The sequence below is a fragment of the Panulirus ornatus genome, chromosome 45 (assembly GCF_036320965.1).
Source record: "Panulirus ornatus isolate Po-2019 chromosome 45, ASM3632096v1, whole genome shotgun sequence".
Taxonomy (NCBI): domain Eukaryota; kingdom Metazoa; phylum Arthropoda; class Malacostraca; order Decapoda; family Palinuridae; genus Panulirus; species Panulirus ornatus.
Genome location: NC_092268.1, coordinates 2442221 through 2461003, shown reverse-complemented (window position 1 = coordinate 2461003; position 18783 = coordinate 2442221). Strand labels below are relative to the sequence as shown.

Here is an 18783-nt window from a genome sequence, read left to right as displayed (position 1 = left end):
TTGACCTACGGTCCTTCTGTTAACCCATGCGGGAAGTGGCACACGCACACACGTGTATATATATATATATATAATATATATATATATATATATATATATATATATATATATATATATATATATATATATATATGCATGCATCTGATCCCGGTTATGAGTTCATTTAAATCAAGTTTGAGGACATTGGAGAGGCTCTGGTGTGTATGTGTGAACCATCGTAATGATCGTTTGGTAGTTTCGTTGTGTTGTTCTGCTGCTAAAACGAAGCGCCAAGTTTATTTTCCACTTGATATTCACACTACACCTCATGTTCGGCCATGGCTCAAGACAGTTGTTATCCTAACGAGGATAAAATGGGTCATTTCGACCACTAAAGCTAAGATAAGGCTTGATGGCCGGACGCCATCTTGTTTCCGACAAGGGCCCAAATGTCATTATTTACGTTATTACTATTACAAAATAACACACCCAATCCTTTCCTATCTTCATCTTGCCGTCGATAATGACCTAATGACCAGAATTACCAGCAAAATGCAATGATATAATAGTGATGATGATGAGGGAATAAAGCCAGTGGCTGAGAGCAATAATTGTACTTACGTTAACACAGCCATGACGGTTAATGATGAACAAGTTAATATCTAAGGTTAATGTGTTTAATTACCATGTCATTTTAACGTTAATATCTAAGGTTAATGTGTTTAATTACCATGTCATTTAACGTTAATATCTAAGGTTAATGTGTTTAATTACCATGTCATTTTAACTTTAATATCTAAGGTTAATGTGTTTAATTACCATGTCATTTTAACGTTAATATCTAAGGTTAATGTGTTTAATTACCATGTCGTCATTTTAACGTTAATATCTAAGGTTAATGTGTTTAATTACCATGTCATTTTAACGTTAATATCTAAGGTTAATGTGTGTAATTACCATGTCGTCATTTTAACGTTAAAATGTTAATGTAAATCATGTGATTATTGCTGCTGGTTTTCACACTGGGGTCAAGGTTGAGTGTTGCCGCAGTGTTGTTGTTGTTGCCTTAGTTTGTATATATTGCTACACACAACACAAATGTCAACACATGATCATCATCTCGGGTTCCAGGATGATGATGAGGCGGGCCAGCCAGCCACACCAAGGAGTCGACCCCAAGCTGGATCCCAACCTGATCCCTCACACCACTTAACATCCTCGTATATACTCGAGATTATTGACATGACAACACACATCACTTACGTCAATCTGGTTCACGAAGAATTGACACCTCTTTGTTTCCCTCCCCCGCAGGTCACTGTGACTCCTTGAACCGCCGGCTTGTGGGCTCGAGCACGACTTCTACTACTACTACGGAGGTCCACGTCCACGTCTTGACAGGTTCTCCTCCACCTCACAAGTGATCAGATCCTGAACCTGTTGACTCGTATAAATAATGTAAGTATAAGAAACAGCATCCGATCCCATGTAACAACATTGGATATCTTTACTTTGGCTCGGATCCCATTGAATCCGATGCGCTCGTACGTCTTTTGATGGGTGGCGTAGAATGCACCATGTATTTTGTTATAATGAGTTCTATTTAAACTTTTATCATTAGATTTTATTATTAAATACCTCAAAATGTGTTAATAATAAATTATTTTCAACAATTTTTTTATATAGTTGGTACACAGCCAACATGGTGCATTTGACCATAGCCTATTGTGATTGATGTCAACACAATAATAATTTACATATGAAAACCATACAGAGATGACCCTTATGGTGTGATCAGCCCTTACTCTTAGCCTCCTTCTCTCAAATACTCTTCCAAACTCAGTCACAAAATACTGCACTCGCTCAAATCTATCAATGCTGTATCCTAGCAAACAATAACTGACTGACTTTTCATGTCCCTCTCATCCCCTACAGACTTCATATTCGCCCTTCTCTCTTAGATTCTCACATATTCTTGTCACACCAACTCATATATAAACACCCATGGGGACATCACACCCTTCCCCCTGCATAATCCAGTAATTCCTGACCATCTTTCCTAATCACATATGTACACTTGTGTATATCCCTCTTTCTAAACCAGACATTCCCAATAACCAGTCCTTTTTCAGCACACAACTGCACAAGCTGTACACCATTTCCACTGATAAAACATTTCCAGCAATTTGTCGTAGTCAAGTGGATGATTACACCGGTGTTGGCCTTCCACCTGAGCAGCTTCCTGTGCCTCTGGTGACCTGGACTTTCCACCCAACCTCTGGGATCCTGGACTCTGAGCTAGGTCAGTGACGTGGCCACCTTGGTTGTGTCCTGGACCTCTGAGTTGCTATATTCTTGGTCCTGGACCCCCTAGTCTTACCTGATGTATCAGATTAATTTCCTGATGAAGTGCCTGACAACCCTGGTATACATCAACTCTGTATCTAATTTTACAGTAAAATTTCATTCAGTAACATAAAAAAATAAATTTTTACAATTATCATTGTAAAATTTTTTGATGATACTGAATGAAATTTTACTGTAGAATTAGACAGTGTTGGTGTACACCAGGGTTGTCAGGCACTTCATCAGGAAATTAATCTGATACATCAGGTAAGACTAGGGGGTCCAGGACCAAGAATATAGCAACCCAGGGGTCCAGGACACAACCAAGGTGGCCACGTCACTGACCTAGCTCAGAGTCCAGGATCCCAGAGGTTGGGTGGAAAGTCTAGGTCACCTGGAATCCAGGTCACCAGAGGTCCAGGAGGCTGTTCTGGTGTCCATAGGTACAAGGAGCTGCTCGGGTGGAAGGCCACCACTATTCAATATTAGCGCGCGCTTCTTATAGAGGCTTACGACCAATATCACCTTGCTTGGTACAATCTCGAAAAAAGGTCACTTCCATTCTTGTGGCTATCAACAAAGAAGCTGCTTGTTAATAAAAAAAAAATATGCTATGATACACTGTAATAAGCATAAATACTGTCCCTTCTCATTTTAAAGAATTACTATTGTACTGTATATCTGTACATCAATTTAGAAAATATTCTTTTACCAAAAAATACAATAGCCCTATAATATAAACTGATCTTTTATGGTACAAATATATATGTATTGTTATGTGGTGTGTGAAGTGAGAGGGTCAGGGTGAATAGTTTGGTTAAGAGAGGTGGTGAAAGCCTTGCGGAAGATGAAAACCAGAAAGGTGGCAGGTTTGGAGGGTACTGCAGTTGAATTTATTAAGAAATGGGGTGACTGTGTTGTTGATTGGTAATGTATGTGTGAATCATGGTGAAGTGGCTGAGTATTGGCAGAATGCATGTATATTGCCACTGTACAAAGGCAAAGGGGATATTAAATTGTATGGGAGGGCATTGATTGAGAGGGTGAAGACATGTACATAGCATCAGATTGGGGCTGAGCTGTAAGGTTTCAGAAGTGGCAGAGGACGTGTGGATCAGGTGTTTGCTTTGAAGAATGTGTGTCAGAAATACTTAGAAAAACAGATGGATCTGTATGTAGCATTTATGGATCTTGAGAAGGCATATGATAGGGTTGATAGAAATGCTTTGTGGAAGATCTTAAGAGTACATGGTGTGGGAGAAAGGCTGCGAGAAGCAGTGAAAAGTTTTTATCAATGGTGTAAGGCATATGTATGAGTTGGAGAGGAGAGTGATTGGTTCCCAGTGAAGGTCAGTCTGCAGCAGGGGTGTGTGATGTCCCCATGGTTGTTTAATTTGTTTATGGATGGGGTGGTTAGGGTGGTAAATGCAGGAGTTTTGCAAAGAGGGGCAAGTATGCAATCTGTTGGGATGAGAGGACCTGGGAAGTGAGTCGGTTTTTGTTCACTGATGATACAGCACTGGTGGCTGATTTGATTGAGAGACTGCAGAAGTCTTGGAAATGTTTGAGGACAGTATGTGGTGTGAGGTGGTTTGACTGGGTAAGTAATGAAAGGGTAAGAGATGTGTGGTAATAAATAGTGTAGTTGAGAAAGAGCAGATGAAAGCGTGTTGAAATGCTTTGGATACATGGAGAGAATGAGTAAGGAAAAGCTGACAAAGAGGATATATGTATCAGAGGTGGAGGCAACAAGAAGTGGGAGACCAAACTGGAGGTGGGAGGATGGAGTGAAAAAGAGTTTGAGCAATTGGGGCCTGAACTTACAGGAGGGTGAGAGGCATGCAAAGAGTAGCATGAATTGGAATGATGCAGTATACCAGGGTCAACGTGCTATCAGTGTACTGAACCAGGACAAGTGAAACGTCTGGGGTAATCCACGGAATGGTCTGTAGGGCCCGGATGCGGATAGGGAGCTGTGGTTTTGGTGCATTACACATGACAACTAGAGACTGAGTGTGAATGAATGTGGCCTTTTTTGTCTGTTTTCCTGGCACTACCGTGTTGACATGGGGAAGCAGTGCTGTTTCCTGTGGGGTGGGGCGCCTGGAATGGATGAAGGCAAGCAAGTGTGAAAATGTACTTGTATATGTGTATATGCTGATATGCATGTGTATGTGCATTTATGTATATAATGTGTATATGAGTGGATGGGTCATTCTTTGTCTTTTTCCTGACGCTACCTTCTAACTGGCAGCACATCTCTATAGTCTTACACTAAGTAAGTCCACCTGCTGCACTAGAAACATCTCTATGACCTATTTCATCCTTATCCTAGTTCTACACACTATTTGGCACACACACACACACACACACACACACACACATCTGTATTCACATTGTCCTCCAAACCTGAGTTTGTATCTAACCCTCTTTCAATTTGTACATCTGTTATACTGTTTTGTGGTCTTTCTTCATTGTCCAAGTCTCATTCACTAGTCTCTTAAAACCTGTTTATTGCATCATATAGTCCCTGAATTTATCATCTCGTATGAACTCGTTCAACCTCTGATTCGCTGTTTCTTTATGACAGGTCTTGTCTCTAAGAGTATTTGCTTTGATCGTTAACATGTTTCCTTCCAATGGGTCAAGATCTTTTAGCTGTCTTACTGTAGCACCATGCACCTTTCAAATTCCTGATTCTTCTATTTTTCTTTTCAAGTGAGACACCTATCTCTATAGAATTCCACATATACAAACTATATTACGGGGCTTTAACTGTCTGTCAGGTATCATTAGTTGAGGAATAACATTCATGCTTGTTCCACAGTCAACCTGAAATTTCACTTTATTGCTTACCTCCATTGATGTCATGATGGCTACATTGCTGAGTCGTGTTGAAAGCTTCATAAAATACACGACATCGAGGTCGTCCTTCGTGGATGCCATAATGGCCTCATCGTTGCATCATGTCGAAAGCTTGTAACACACAGGAAACTGGGGTCGGCTTTTCCATCAGGATCCTCTTGAATACCATTGACCATACTTCTAAAACCCTTACCTGGTTTTGATCTGCATGTAATTGCAAAGTGATTCTTCTCCATGCATATGCTACAGGTCTTACTATATGCTGGGCATTCTTCTCTCTTCCCAAATTTGCTTGTTGCTAAAGAATTTGCATTCCTTCATTGGCGTGTGTGACCAGGCATGGTCCTCATGTTTAATGTCTTTCATTTCATTTGTCTTCCTTCATGGGTTTCTAGGTCACCTTGTGGTCATACACCAAGATATACTGCCATCTGCTGCTTATGTGCCATACAGATTTTCATCCTCTTTAAAGAATTTCTCACAGAGCAAGTCATCTGGGTGTCTAAGTACTAATTAATCTTTCATTTCATTTTCTTTCTGATCTCCATATTCATATTCACATTCCTTGGATGGATTCCCGAGTCTGGTGAAAGGTGAATCTTGCAATTCTTCTGTCTGTTCTCCACACTTTCAAAATCTATTTGTCTGCCACTTCATTCTTCGTTGCTGGTAAAATTTGCCATCAAATTTGGCAAGTACATTTTTTAGCCACTTGTTTAGGCTGGTTATCTATCTACTGGTGCTGGGAACATAATGAGTTACACATCTCTTATAAATAGCTCCACCAAAGGTTACAAGTACTGCAGCTTTCTCCTCATCGGGTTTCTTCTTTAAAACCTTCTTCTATAATAGAGGGTAATACATTTTTGTTTATAGGTCTTCAAAGATCTTTCAGTGTCACCTGTTATGTTTATTTTGTTGGGAATGTATGAGTTATGGAGCTGCTGTTTCCACTGCCACTTGATTTTGCATCAAATCACCAAAACATGAGCTTGTCATTTTTCTCCAGTTGTTTCTAGTCTGTCATGACAAATGGTGCTTTTACAGCTGCCAGTATGTTTTTGTACAGGTTTGTGCATCTCCCAGAGGCATAATATTCTGGAAGAGATAGAGAGATGAACTGACATGGGTTGACATTCTCCATAAACAGAACACTTATATTCTTTTGGATGTGACCAAAACAGCTGATTGATTATAGAAAACATGATAATAGAATGTAATAAACACAATTATACTGTTGTAAATCCTAAGGTAGCATACAGGATAGGAGTAGGTCATTTTAATATATAAATAGGATCACTTCTATTGTAAATTCTAAGGTAACATATAGAAAAGGAGTTGGTCATTTTTATATAAAAACTGGATAATTTCTATGATAGTCTTATTAGTATTTTAAATCTTAACGTAACATATAGGATAAGAGTTGGTTACTTTAATATATAAATAGGATAATTTCTATGATAGCTTATTAGTATTGTAAATCCTAAGGTAACATACACGATAGGAGTTGGTCATTTTAATAAATAAATAAGATAATCTATGATAGTCTCATTAGTATTGTACATCCTACGTTAACATATAGGGTGCATTTTCATATAAAGTAGTTGTAGTTATTTGCCGAATTTTATCCACTTGCTTCATAAATTTGATAATATATTCAAAATAGAAAAAAATTTGTGTTGCAGGCAATCATTTCTACAAGATGGCAATGAAGATGAGAAGGAAAACGTTCAAGAAGAATGTCTCAGAGTGCTGCAAATTATACAGACAAGATACTGCAAGGAATGTTGGCCATGATTTCACTATGGACTAAAGAAAATGGTGAGTATGGGAGCTGCTCGTCTAGTTACACTCTTGGTATCAAAGTGTATATTTTGCCATTTCTCAGATGTGGATATGAATTTTCTGACCCCCTCCACTCCTTTCCTCCATCCTTTCTTGACCTTTCTCCTGGACCACCAACCTTTGGGATCCCTGACTCTAGAAAATTTGGTAAGCTAGGTGAAGAATAGCAGTGAAATTGCTGTGGAGTGGGTCTGGAAAGGCATGGTATTATGGTCAAAAGCCTGATAATTTGACAAGAGCAGTACAGAATAAGATCCTTTGTATAAGGAAAAGGGGATGGAGATTGAATGTAAGAATTACAGGGGAATGTCTAACAGAATAGAAGTTAAGTAATAATGTGAATTCCAAATGCAGTTCTGTTAAAAGTGTACTTGTGTCGGTGGTATTTGTACTCCAAATTGTAATGATATAGGAAAGAGAAGCCTTGTCATGTTTCAGAGGATGAGGAAATTTTATGATATTTGAGCCTTCTTTTTGGGAAGCTGGGTGACAATTCTACCTCAGGGAACTGGGCGTCCCTGCCCTTTGCCAGCCTGCAGGATTAGTAGCAGGAATGCTAGCTCTGTAAATTCAAATCCTTCAAAAGATGTATAACTAAAAGCACTTGATACCCACTTTGTTTAATGAGAATGGAGCAAATGATGATAGATGCTACGCGTCAGTATTTAAGGGCAATCGATGAGAACTAGATGCCACCGTAAAACTATGGGCTTAAGTCCATACATTGAACTGATCAGTTAAAATCTAATGCCAAACACAGCTCCTTGTAGCAGTCTTAAATATAATTTTGTATGTATACAGTTTATATACTCTTAAAATGATTATACTAACTGCATTTGGTGCTTGTCAGGTGGATGAGTACGCCGCTGTTGGTAAACCATCTTAGCAGCCTCCTCGTCCCATGGTCAACTGGACTCCCAAGCCAACCAGACCCATGGCCATTGGGCCCCTGGCCAACTGGACCCTTGGCCAACTGGACCCTTGGCCAACTGGAACCTTGGCCAACTGGACCCCTGGCCAACTGGACCCCTGGCCTACTGGACTCCTGATCAACTGTACCTCTGCTGTTTATGGTCAAGCTGAAAGGAAAGATGATAAGTTCTCTCTCTCTCTCTCCCCCAGTGGCTGCTGCTTCTGCAGGGTGGTGGCAGTGTCCATACTGAAAGCAAAGATTATTATTACCCTTTACTCCCACCATAGCCACCAACTACTTCATCCCCCAATGACCTAAACCTGTTGTTGCTGCTGCAGTTGTTGTTGCAGCAGTGGGGGTATAGCAAGGGTGTTATTACCCTCCCTCCTGCACCTCTCCCTCTCCCCTGCCCCCATCCACCTTCCCCTACCCTCCTTCCACCCTCCCCCCCCAAAGTCCTCTCCCTCTCACCCCTACCCCCCATTCCTTGGGGACCCCTCCCACCCACCCACCACCTCCCCCTTCCTACCCAACCCCCATCTCCTTCCCCCCACCTCCTCCCCTCAACCCACTCAATCCAACCCCCCTTTCTCTACCCCCGCTGTGGCCAATGATGCTGCTGCTGTTGCTACTGCTCAATCTGTAAACATACATAAAATCAGTTTCCCCTTCACCCACCCTCTTGCTCCATTCTTGCCCCAAACCTTCCACCTCTTCCTCTTACTGCTTCTGCTGCTGTTGTTGTTCAATCTGTTAACGTAAAGAAGTAAATTAATATCTTCTTCCACACACTTGCTCTGCTCTCGTCTCCTTCACTCATGCCCATCCAGCTGCTGCTACTGGTGTTGAGATTTCTGGTGGGGATAAATATAGCAAAGTATTCATTATGATACCAGGGGTGTAACCATAAGGAACACCCCTGATTCCTCCTTTATGAAGTCCTGGTAAGATGGACATTTATGTTCCTTGGAGTACACCTGAACCTTCTTCCTCAGAGTGGTTGCCATCATCAACACTGCTCTACTGAAGGCCTCCTCCTCAACTGGACCCCTCACCTACTGGACCCCAAGAAGACTGGACTCTTGGCCAACTGGATATACCTGACACCAGATCCCTCCTGGAACTCCCATCCTTACATCCCTCCCTTGCATGCACCATTCCACGCAGTCTTCCACTATTTCTCTCCCACCAGTATTCCTCCACCCTATTTCTCCATGTCACACCAACCCCTTTAATTGTACTATTATACAGTGCACTTTCCTTGTAAACTTCCAGTCTTCCATTCTTTCCACATGCCCAAACCACCTTAAAGTATTATGTTTCACCCATTCTACAACTCCATAATTCATTCCCTATACACCCTTTCATTTTCTTCATTCCATCTAGTCACAGCACAAGCTCTTCTCAAATGATTCATTTCCATGGCCTGAATTCTTGACCTCTGTGACACATTCCATGCCAACGTTTCAGTTGCATAGGTCAGGGTTGGGAAAACTATACTGTCCCTTAATCCTCTCCTCACTTCCATACTTATACCTCTACCCTTCATTCTTCTATTAAGGGTCTCAATGACTCTTGTACCCTGAACTGCTCTCTCCCTTGTCTCTCCTTCCATATCACCACACTTACCCATGATGGCTCCTAGATACTTAAATTCTCTCTTCCAGTCTCTTTCCCCCCATATCCAAAGCATAATTTAGCCCACAAAATCTATACTTTCACTCTGTTTCCTTTCAAACATCATTACTTTACTTTTACTTGCATTTACCTTTAATTGCCTATCCTTACACACATCATAAAACACACAACTTCTGCAACTCCTCTTCACTCTTCGCAAACAACTCAGTATTATCTGCAAACAGGCTTGCTACTAGCCACCATATCTCACTGCCACACTCCATCTCCGCACCCCTTTTCCCGAGTTTTGCTTTCATCTCAGATTCAGGTGAGAAACTGCTGAAGTTGGTGACTGAGTTTGGTAAAGTGTGTGAAAGAAGAAAGTTGAGAGTAAATGTGAATAAGAGCAAGGTAGGGTTGGGGGACAAGTTAATTGGGAGGTAAGCTTGCAGGAAAAAAAAGAGGAAGTGAAGTGTTTTAGATATCTGGAAGTGGATTTAGCAGCAGATGGAACCATGTAAGCAGAAGTGAGTCACAGGGTGGGGGAGGGGACAAAGGTTCTGGGAGCATTGAAGAATGTGTGAAAGGTGAGAAAGTTATCTTGGAGAGCAAAGATGGGAATGTTTGAAGGAATAGTGGCTCCAACAACGTTATATGGTTGCAAGGCTTGGGCTATAGATAAGGTTGTGTGGAGTAGGGTGGATGTGTTCGAAATGAAATGTCAGAGGACAATATGTAGTGTGAGGTGGTTTGATCGAATAAGTAATGAAAGGGTAAGAGAGATGGGTGGATATAAAAAAAGTGTGGTTGAGAGAGCAGAAGAGGGTGTGCTGAAATGGTTTGGTCACATGGAGAGAACAAGTGAGGAAAAATTGACAATGAGGATATATGTGTGGAGGGAATGAGAAGTGGGAGACCAAGTTGGAGGTGGAAAGATGAAGTGAAAAAGATTTTTAGCGATCAGGGCCTGAACATATAGGAGGGTGAAATACGTGTAAGGAATAGAGTGAACATGCTGTCAATGGATTGAACCAGGACATGTGAAGCACCTGGGTAAACCATGGAAAGTTTTGTGGGGCCTGCATGTGGAAAGGGAGCTGTGGTTTTGGTGCATTACACGTGACAGCCAGACTGAGTGTGAACGAATGTGGCCTTCGTTGTGGCAGGGTGGCGGTGGGAATGGATTGAAGGCATGTAAATGTCTGTGTATGTATATGTATGTACACGTTGAAATGTATAGGTATGTATATGTCCGTGTGTGGATGTTTACGTATATACATGTGTATGTGGGTGGGTTGGGCCATTCTTTTGTGTTACCTTGCGCTACCTCACTAATGCGGGAAACAGTGACAAAATATATCAAAATAATAATATAATGTGTGTGTGTGTGTGTGTGTGTGTGTTTGTGGAGGGTGAGAACGATATCTCAGAGCAAAAATGGGTATGTTTGAATGAAGAGTAGTCCCAACAATGTTATGTGGTTGCGAGGCATGGGCTATAGATAGGGTTGTGCGAAGGAGGGTAGATGTGTTGGAAATGAAATGTCAGAAGACAATATGTGATGTGAGGTGGTTTGATCGAGTAAGTAATGAAAGGGTAAGAGAGATGTGTGGTAATAAAAAGAGTGTGGTTGAGAGAGCAGAAGAGGGTGTGTTGAAATGGTTTGGACACATGGAGAGAATGAGCAACAAAAGATCGACAAAGAGGATTCATGTGTCAGAGGTGCAGGGAACAAGAAGCAGGAGACCAAATTGGAGGTGCAAGGATGGACTGAAAAAGATTTTGAGCGATCAGGGTCCGAGCATACAGTTGGGTAAAAGGCATGCAAGGAATAAAGTAAATTGGAATGATGTGGTGTACTGGGGTCAACATGCTGTCAGTAGATTGAACCAGGGCATGTAAAGTGTCTGGGGTAAATCATGGAAAGGTCTGTGGGGCCTGGATGTGGAAAGGGAGCTGTGGCTTTGGTGCATTACACATGACAGCTAGAGACTGAGTGTGAACGAATGTGGACTTTTTGTCTTTTCCTGGCACTACCTCGCTGGAGAAGGGAAGGGGGGATGCTGTTTCTGTGTGGCGAGGTAGTGACAGGAATGGACGTAGGCAGCAATTATGAATAAGTACATGTGTATTTCTCTGTGTTTGTATATGTATGTATATTTTGAAATGCATATGAATGTATATGTGCATTTACATGCACATGTATACGTGAGTAGTTAGGCAACTCTTCATCTGTGCAACCTTGCTGATGCGTGTCATAGAAGGTGACTAAAGGGAGTGGGAGCGGGGAGCTAGAAACCCTCCCCTCCTTGTATTTCAACTTTCTAAAAGGGGAAACAGAAAAAGGAGTTACGTGGGGAGTGCTCATCCTCCTTGAAGGCTCAGATTGGGGTGTCTAAATGTGTGTGGATGTAACCAAGATGAGAAAAAAGGAGAGATATATGGTATGTTTGAGGAAAGGAACCTGGATGTTTTGGCTCTGAGTGAAACGAAGCTCACGGGTAAAGGGAAAGAGTGGTTTGGGAAATTGTTGGGAGTAAAGTCATGAGCTGGTGAGAGGACAAGAGCAAGAGGAGTAGCACTACTCCTGAAACAGGAGTGGTGGGAGTATGTGAGAGAGTGTAGGAAAGTAAACTCTAGATTGATATTGATAAAACTGAAAGTGGATGGAGAGATATGGGTGGTTATTGGTGCATATGCACCTGGGCATGAGAAGAAAGATCATGAGAGGCAAGTGTTTTGCGAGCAGCTGAGTGAGTGTGTTAGTAGTTTTGATGCACTAGACCAGGGTATAGTGATGGGTGATTTGAATGAAAAGGTGAGTAATGTGGCAGTTGAGGGAATAATTGATGTACATGGGGTGTTCAGTGTTGTAAACGGAAATGGTGAAGAGTTTGTAGATTTGAGTGCTGAAAAAGGACTGGTGATTGGGAATACCTGGTTTAAAAAGAGCTATAAGTATATGTATGTAAGTAGGAGAGATGGCCAGAGAGTGTTATTGGATTACGTGTTAACTGATAGGTGCATGAAAGAGAGACTTTTGGATGTTAATGTGCTGAGAGGTGCAACTGGAGGGATGTCTGATCATAATCTTGTGGAGGAGAAGGTGAAGATATGTAGAGGTTTTCAGAAAAGAAGAGAGAATGTTCAGGCGAAGAGAGCAAGAGAGCTTGGGAAGGAGACTTATGTGAGGAAGTACCAGGAGAGAGTGAGTGCAGAATGGAGAAAGGTGAGAGCAAAGGACCTAAGGGGAGTAAAGGAGGAATGGGATATATTTAAGGAAGCAGTGATGGCTTGCACAAAAGATACTTGTGGCATGAGAAGTGTGGGAGGTGGGCAGATTAGAAAGGGTAGTGAGTGGTGGGATGAAGAAGTAAGATTATTAGAGAGAAGAGACACATTTGGACGAGTTTTGCAGGGAAATAGTGCAAATGACTGGGAGATGTATAAAAGAAAGTGGCAGAAGGTCTAGAGAAATGTACATGAGGAGAAAAAGAACAAATGAGAGTTGGGGTGAGAGAGTATCATTAAATTTTAGGGAGGATAAAAAGATATTTGTGAGGCCTGGATGTGGAAATGGAGCTGTGGTTTTGGTGCATTATACATGACAGCTAGAGACTGAGTGTGAACGAATGTGGCATTTGTTGTCTTTTCCTAGCACTACCTCGCGCACATGCGGGGAGAGGGGTTGTCATTTTATGTGTGGCAGGGCGGCAACAGGAATGAATAAGGGCAGCATGAATAATGTACATGTGTATATATGTATATGTCTGTGTATGTATATATATGTATACATTAAACTGTATAGGTATGTATATGTGCATGTGTGGACGTGTATGGCTATACGTGTGTATGTGGGTGGGTTGGGCCATTCTTTCGTCAGTTTCCTTGTGCTACCTCGCTAATGCAGGAGACAGTGACAAAGTATAATAATATAATAATAATATGTAGAGGCATTTGGATGAGTTTTGCAGGGAAATAGTGCAAATGACTGGGAGAAGAATAAAAGAAAGAGGCAGGAGGTCAAGAAAAAGGTGCAAGAAATGAAAAAGAGAGCAAATGAGAAATGGGGTGAGAGAGTATCATTAAATTTTAGGGAGAATAAAAAGATGTTTTGGAAGGAGGTAAATAAAGTGCGTAAGATGAGAGAACAAATGGGAACATCGTTGAGAGGTAATAACAAGTAGTGGTGATGTGAGAAGGAGATGGAGTGAGTATTTCGAAGGTTTGTTGAATGTGTTTGATGATAAGAGTGGCAGATATAGGGTGTTTTGGATGAGGTGGTGTGTGAAGTGAGAGAGTTAGGGAGAATGATTTGGTAAACAGAGAAGAGGTAGTAAAAGCTTTGTGGAAGATGAAAGCCAGCAAGACTGCGGGTTTGGATAGTATTGCAGTGGAATTTATTAAAAAAGGAGGTGAATTTGTTGTTGACTGGTTGGTAAATATATTTAAAGTATGTATGACTCATGGAATTTATTAAAAAAGGGGGTGACTGTATTGTTGACTGGTTGGTAAGGTTATTTAATGTATGTATGACTCATGGTGAGGTGCCTGAGGATTGGCGGAATGCGTGCATAGTGCCATTGTACAAAGGCAAAGGGGATAAGAGTGAGTGCTCAAATTACAGAGGTATAAGTTTGTTGAGTATTCCTGGCAAATTGTATGGGAGGGTATTGATTGAGAGGGTGAAGGCATGTACAGAGCATCAGATTCGGGAAGAGCAGTGTGGTTTCAGAAGTGGTAGAGGATGTGTGGATCAGGTGTTTGCTTTGAAGAATGTATGTGAGAAATACTTAGAAAAGCAAATGGATTTGTATGTAGCATTTATAGATCTGGAGAAGGCATATGATAGAGTTGATAGAGATGCTCTGTGGAAGGTATTAAGAATATACGGTGTGGGAGGCAAGTTGTTAGAAGCAGTGAAAAGTTCTATCGAGGATGTAAGGCATGTGAACGTGTAGGAAGAGAGGAAAGTGATTGGTTCTCAGTGAATGTAGGTTTGCGGCAGGGGTGTGTGATGTCTCCATGGTTGTTTAATTTGTTTATGGATGGGGTTGTTAGGGAGGTGAATGCAAGAGTTTTGGAAAGAGGGGCAAGTATGAAGTCTGTTGGGGATGAGAGAGCTTGGGAAGTGAGTCAGTTGTTGTTCGCTGATGATACAGCGCTGGTGGCTGATTCATGTGAGAAACTACAGAAGCTGGTGACTGAGTTTGGTAAAGTGTGTGAAAGAAGAAAGTTAAGAGTAAATGTGAATAAGAGCAAGGTTATTAGGTACAGTAGGGTTGGGGGTCAAGTCAACTGGGAGGTAAGTTTGAATGGAGAAAAACTGGAGGAAGTAAAGTGTTTTAGATATCTGGGAGTGGATCTGGCAGCGGATGGAACCATGGAAGCGGAAGTGGATCATAGGGTGGGGGAGGGGGCGAAAATTCTGGGAGCCTTGAAGAATGTGTGGAAGTCGAGAACATTATCTCGGAAAGCAAAAATGGGTATGTTTGAAGGAATAGTGGTTCCAACAATGTTGTATGGTTGCGAGGCGTGGGCTATGGATAGAGTTGTGCGCAGGAGGATGGATGTGCTGGAAATGAGATGTTTGAGGACAATGTGTGGTGTGAGGTGGTTTGATCGAGTAAGTACCATAAGGGTAAGAGAGATGTGTGGAAATAAAAAGAGCGTGGTTGAGAAAGAAGAAGAGGGTGTTTTGAAATGGTTTGGGCACATGGAGAGAAAGGTTGACCAAGAGGATATATGTGTCGCAGGTGGAGGGAACAAGAAGTGGGAGACCAAATTGGAGGTGGAAAGATGGAGTGAAAAAGATTTTGTGTGATCGGGGCCTGAACATGCAGGAGGGTGAAAGGAGGGCAAGGAATAGAGTGAATTGGATCGATGTGGTATACCGGGGTTGACGTGCTGTCAGTGGATTGAATCAGGGCATGTGAAGCGTCTGGGGTAAATCATGGAAAGCTGTGTAGGTATGTATATTTTGCGTGTGTGGACGTATGTATATACATGTGTATGGGGGTGGGTTGGGCCATTTCTTCGTCTGTTTCCTTGCACTACCTCGCAAACGCGGGAGACAGCAACAAAGCAAAAAAAAAAAAAAAAAGAAATATGTCTGTGTATGTACATATATGTATACAATGAAATGTATTGGTATGTGTATGTGCGTGTGTGGACGTGTATGTATATACATGTGTATGTGGGTGGGATCTGTTTCCTTGCACTACCTCGCTAATGTGGGAGACAGCAAGAGTGGTTTGGGAATGTCTTGTTTGTAAAATCAGGGGTTGGTGAGAGAACAAGAGTAAAGGAAGGAGTAGCACCACTGAGGGAGAAATTGTGGGAGTATGTGATAAGAGTGTAAGAAAATAAACTAGATTGATATGGGTAAAACTGCAAGTGGTTGGAGAGAGATGGGTGAATATTGGTTCCTCTGCACCTGGTCATGAGAAGAAAGATCATGAGAGGAAAGTGTTTTGGGAGCACCTAAATGAGTATGTTAGCGGCTTTGATGCACAAGACTGATTGGTGATTTGAATGCAAAGATAAATAATGTGGCTGTTGAGGGTATAATTGGTGTACATGGGGTGTTTAGTGTTGTAAATAGAAATGGTAAAGAGCTTGTGGATTTGTGTGCTGAAAAAGGACTGGTGATTGGGGACATTCCCTCGGACAGCAAAAATGGGTATGTTTGAAGGAATAGTGGTTCCAACAATGTTATATGGTTGTGAGGCATGGGTTATAGGTAGGGTTGTGCGGAGGAGGGTGGAAGTGCTACAAATGAAATGTTTGAGGACAATATGTGGTGTGAGGTGGTTTGATTAAGTGATGAAAAGGGTAAAAGAGATGGTAATAAAAAGAGTGTGGTTGAGAGAGCAGAAGAGGGTGTTTTGAGATGGTTTGGTCACAAGGGAGAATGAGTGAGGAAAGGGGAGAATGAGTGAGGAAAGATTGACAAAGAGGATATATGTGTCAGAGGTGGAGGGAACAAGAAGTGGGAGACCAAATTGGAGGTGGAAGGATGGAGTGAAAAAGATTTTTAGCGATCAGGGCCTAAACATACAAGAGGGTGAAAGGCGTGCAAGGAACAGAGTGAGTGATATACAATGTGATATCCTGGGTTGACATGCTGTCAATGGATTGAACCAAGGCATGTGAAGCATCTGGGGTAAACCTTGGAAAGTTTTTTGGGACCTGGATGTGGAAAGGGAGCTATGGTTTTGGTGCATTACACATGACAGCTAAAGACAGTGTGAACAAATGTGGCCTTTTGTTCTTTTCCCAGCACTACCTCACACATGCATGGGGAGAGGGGGGTGCCACTTCATGTGTGGTGGGGTGGCAACAGGAATGGATGAAGGCAGCAAGTATTGATATGTGCATGTATATATATGTATATGTCTGTGTATGTACATGTATGTATATGGTGAAATGTATAGGTATGTATATGTTAATGTGCTGAGAGGGGCAACTGGAGGGTGTCTGATCATTATCTTGTGGAGGCGAAGGAGAAGATCTGTAAAGGTTTTCAGAAAAGAAGAATGTTGGGGTGAAGAGAATGGTCAGAGTAAGTGAGCTTGGGAAGGAGACTTGTGTGAGGAAGTACCAGGAGAGATGAAGTGCAGAATGGAAAAAAGTGAAAGCAAATGACATAAGGGGAGTGGTGGAGGAATGGGATGTACTTAGGGAAGCAGTGATGGCTTGCGCAAAAGATGCTCATGGCATGAGATAGGTGGGAAGTGGGCAGATTAATAAAGGGTAGTGAGTGGTGGGAGGAAGTAAGACTGTTAGTGAGAGAGAAGAGAGAGGCGTTTGGAAGATTTCTGCAGGCAAGCAGTGCGAATGACTGGAAGATGTATAAAATAAAGTGGCAGGAGGTCAAAAGAAAGGTGCAAGAGATGAAAAAGAGGGCAAATGAGATTTGGGGTGAGAGAGTATCATTAAATTTTAGGGAGAATAAAAAGATTTTTGGAGGAGGTAAATGAAGCACATAAGACGAGAGAACAAATGGGAACATCAGTGAGGGGGGCTAATGGGAAGTAATAACAAGTAGTGATGAAGTGAGGAGATGGAGTGAGTATTTTGAAGGTTTGTTGAACGTGTCTGATGATAGAGTGGCAGAAATAGGGTGTTTTGGTAGAAGTGGTGTGTGAAGTGAGAGGGTCAGTGAGAATGGTTTGGTAAACAGAGAAGAGGTTGTGAAAGCTGGCAAGGTGGCAGGTTTGGATGGTACTGCAGAGGAATTTATTAAAAAAGGGGGTGACTGTGCTGTTGATTGGTTGGTAAGGATATTCAGAGTATGTATGGTTCATGGTGAAGTGCCTGAGGATTGGCAGAATGCATGCATAGTGTCATTGTACAAAGGCAAAGGGGATAAAGGTAAGTGTTCAAACTACAGAGGTGTAAGTTTGTCAAGTATTCCTGGGAAATTATATCGGAGGGTATTGATTGAAAGGGCAAAGGCATGTACAGAGCATCAGATTGGGGAAGAGCAGTGTGGTTTCAGAAGTGGTAGAGGAAGTGTGGATCAGGTATTTGCTTTGAAGAATGCATGTGAGAATTACTTAAAAAAAAAAAAAGATGGATTTGTATGTAGCATTTATGAATCTGGAGAAGGCATATGATAGGGTTGATAGAGATGCTTTGTGGAAGGTATTAAGAGTATATGGTGTGGGAGGTAAGTTGCAAGAAGCAGTGAAAAGTTTTCACCAAGGATGTAAGGCATGTGTATGAGTAGGAAGAGAGGAAAGTGACTGGCTCCCAGTGACTGCCAGTTTGCAGCAGGGGTGCGTGATGTTGCCATGGTTGTTTAATTTGTTCATGGAAGGGGTGGTTAGAGAGGTGAATGCAAAACTTTTGGAGAGAGGGGCAAGTATGCAGTCTGTTGTGAATGAGAGAGCTTGGGAAGTGAGTCAGTTGTTGTTCACTGATGATACAGTGCTGGAAGCTGATTTGGGTGAGAAACTGCAGAAGTTGCTGACTGTAAAGTGTGTGAAAGAAGAAAGCTGAGAGTAAATGTGAATAAGAGCAAGGTTATTAGGTTCAGTAGGGTTGAGGGACAAGTCAATTAGGAGGTAAGTTTGAAAGGAGAAAAACTGGAGGCAGTGTTTTAGACATCTGGGGGTGGATTTAGCAGTGGACGGAACCATGGAAGTGGAAGTGTGTCACAGGGTGAGGGAGGGGGCGAAGGTTCTGGGAGCGTTGAAGAATGTGTGGAAGGC

At 41.9% G+C, this 18783-nt stretch overlaps 1 protein-coding gene and 1 long non-coding RNA gene across 20 annotated transcripts in view; one reads left to right on the top strand and one right to left on the bottom strand.

Annotated features, from left to right (window-relative positions):
* LOC139762987 (uncharacterized) overlaps positions 1-18783 on the bottom strand; it is a 492364-nt gene that overhangs the window by 133259 nt on the left and 340322 nt on the right. For 16 of the 18 annotated variants that reach the window (XR_011715948.1, XR_011715952.1, XR_011715956.1 and 13 more), the window contains one exon: positions 1243-1416. The exons of the other annotated variants lie outside the window; for them this stretch is intronic. The gene's annotated coding sequence lies outside the window, so the exon portion shown is untranslated. The remainder of the gene's footprint in view (positions 1-1242; positions 1417-18783) is intronic. 18 annotated transcript variants of the gene reach the window in all.
* The window catches only part of LOC139762994 (uncharacterized), an 86211-nt gene that overhangs the window by 504 nt on the left and 66924 nt on the right, over positions 1-18783 (top strand). Inside the window, exon 2 of one of the 2 annotated variants that reach the window (XR_011715991.1) lies at positions 1294-1437. The exons of the other annotated variant lie outside the window; for it this stretch is intronic. This is a non-coding gene — a long non-coding RNA (uncharacterized lncRNA). The remainder of the gene's footprint in view (positions 1-1293; positions 1438-18783) is intronic. 2 annotated transcript variants of the gene reach the window in all.